The 2,971-nt window shown below is 44.3% G+C and overlaps 1 pseudogene; it reads right to left on the bottom strand.

Moving 5' to 3' along the window:
• Positions 1 to 1,573: 1,573 nt before the first annotated feature.
• Positions 1,574 to 2,894, bottom strand: LOC135532674 (gastrin-releasing peptide receptor-like; annotated as a pseudogene).
• Between the last annotated feature and the right edge of the window lie 77 nt (positions 2,895 to 2,971).

Below are 2,971 nucleotides of genomic sequence, written 5' to 3'. Positions count from 1 at the left end.
ACATATAATAAAACGATTGATTAAAAAGCTGATTTACCCCGTACAAATATGTCCATTTGTTATAATCCACATAAGAGTTCACACGAGACACACTGTAGCCTGAACTTAGCCTACAAAGACTATTTGAACTGACGCCCAGTAGACCTGCGGTCTAAAAATAGCCTGCATATTAACTGCACATATTGACCACATTACTGTACCACAGACCTGTATCACAGAGCTGTACCACATTACTGTACCACAGAACTGTACCACAGAGCTGTACCACATTACTGTATCACATTACTGTATCACATTACTGTACCACAGAGATGTACCACATTACTGTATCACATTACTGTACCACAGAGCTGTACCACATTACTGTATCACATTACTGTATCACATTACTGTACCACATTACTGTATCACATTACTGTATCACATTACTGTATCACATTACAGTACCACAGAGCTGTACCACATTACTGTACCACAGAGCTGTATCACAGAGCTGTATCACATTACTGTACCACATTACTGTATCACATTACTGTATCACATTACAGTACCACAGAGCTGTACCACATTATTGTACCACAGAGCTGTACCACAGAGCTGTACCACAGAGCTGTACCACATTACTGTATCACATTACTGTACCACAGAGCTGTACCACATTACTGTATCACAGAGCTGCGCCACATTACTGTACCACAGAGCTGTACCACATTACTGTAACACAGACCTGTACCACAGAGCTGTACCACATTACTGTACCACAGAGCTGTACCACATTACTGTACCACAGAGCTGTACCACATTACTGTACCACAGAGCTGTACCACATTACTGTAACACAGACCTGTACCACAGAGCTGTACCACAGAGCTGTACCACATTACTGTACCACAGAGCTGTACCACATTACTGTACCACATTACTGTACCACAGAGCTGTACCACAGAGTAACATTCTGTCCACCAACTGGTGCCCAGCCCACATGGGCTTATAAGACACCATATCAAGTATCAAAACATTACATGTTTGCCTTTAACAATTAAATGTGTAATTAGCAAACACACGTTCAAATACATAAAGGTTCATACTGTTCAAATACAAAAGTAAACTGTTCAAATACATAAAGGTTCACACACTGTTCAAATACATAAAGGTTCACACACTGTTCAAATACATAAAGGTTCACACACTGTTCAAATACATAAAGGTTCACACACTGTTCAAATACATAACGGTTCACACACTGTACAAATACATAAAGGTTCACACACTGTTCAAATACATAAAGGTTCACATACTGTTCTATGTAGGTCATCTATACAGCTGCTGTGGGATCTTGATTAAAGGCTCAATACAATCAAACAGGTCAGAAACACTCAGGTGATTCCAGATTAGCGTCCATTTCAAAGGGTGAGCAATGTGAGACAGACAGACAGACAGACAGACAGACTCCCACCCGACCATCTGCATACCACACTGGAACCTTTGATATCCTCCTACCCCTTGGTCCTACCATCCGACTACACCTGTCTGTCTCACACTCTCTCCTCTTTGGTAGACCTTTCTGTCTGTCTCACATTCTCTCCTCTTGGTAGACCTGTATGTCTGTCTCTCTCTTACCATCCACCCATCTGTCTCTCACACACTGTCCTCCTGACAGATGTGTTTTCCATTAATAAAGCTCAGACTGGCCACTGAGTGGTTGGTGGTCCTGAGGAGGTCATGTGTGTGTTGTTCCTGTTCCTCCTCTGGCTCTGGGACCTCTTCGCCAGGGCTCGACACCAACAACACAGCTGCTTGTTGAACTGCTTCTGGAAACTCTTGCTGAGCAGGTAGAGGGCGAAGGGTTGACACAGGAGTTAGTGAAGGCCAGGACACGGGCTCCCACGGTAGAAGATGAAGTGGGCCATGGAGGTGTCCACTTCGGAGTAGTGGTAGGAGCAGTTGAGGTAGACCACGTGACAGGGGAGCCAGCACACGGCGAACAGGCCCACAAACACCAGGACGGTCTTGGCAAGGCGCTTCCTGGACTCTATCTGTGATGTTGTGGAGAGAGAGAGATGAAGATTAAGAAAATAGAAGAGATGATGAAGAATAAAAATAGAAGCGATGAAGAAGAAGAAAATAGAAGGGATGAAGAAGAAGAAGAAAATAGAAGAGATGATGAAGGAGAAGAAGAAGAAAATAGAAGAGATGAAGAAGGAGAAGAAGAAAAAATAGAAGAGATGATGGAGAAGAAGAAGAAAAAATAGAAGAGATGATGAAGGAGAAGAAGAAGAAAATAGAAGAGATGAAGAAGGAGAAGAAGAAGAAAATAGAAGAGATGATGAAGAAGAAGAAGAAAATAGAAGAAATGAAGAAGAAGAAGAAAATAGTAGAGATGATGGGGGAGAAGAACAAGAAGAAAATAGTAGTGATGATGAGGGAGAAGAACTAGAAGAAAATAGAAGAGATGATGAAGAAAGAGACCCACCTGTCTTCTGACGTGCACGTTGCCCTCCACCGGCATATTATAGGCACTCCTGATCAGGCTCCTGGCGATGAACAGGTAATAGACTGATATAACCGACAGAGGAATGACATAGAAGATGAGGAAGGAGGCCATGGAGTGGATCTTGGGATGCAGTTCACCATCGTGGGGATAGGGGGCGCAGGTGATGAAGGTCTCATTGGTGCTGTGGATGCTGAACGAGCGGAGGTCTGAGAAGACAGCCTCGGGGACAGCCAGGCTCATGGAGAAGAGCCAGATCACTGCAGCCCGCAGGACGATCCTCGCCGGGGCGTTGGAGGCCTGGATGTCCATGGGCTTCACGATTGCCTTGTACCTGGAGGATGAGTAGGAGGAGGAAGAAGACATGATCTCCTCAACTTAGGCCACCTGGTCAGAAGTATGTGTGACGTATGATTCTTGATCTCTGCTTGCCTTATACAGATGTCTTGCTCGCACTTGGGTTGTGTCCTGAATGGCACC

This window comes from Oncorhynchus masou, unplaced genomic scaffold (assembly GCF_036934945.1).
Source record: "Oncorhynchus masou masou isolate Uvic2021 unplaced genomic scaffold, UVic_Omas_1.1 unplaced_scaffold_1982, whole genome shotgun sequence".
In the NCBI taxonomy this organism is placed as follows: Eukaryota; Metazoa; Chordata; class Actinopteri; order Salmoniformes; family Salmonidae; genus Oncorhynchus; species Oncorhynchus masou.
The sequence above is the reverse complement of the archived record's forward strand: the minus strand, read 5'-3'. Positions and strand labels throughout refer to the sequence as shown.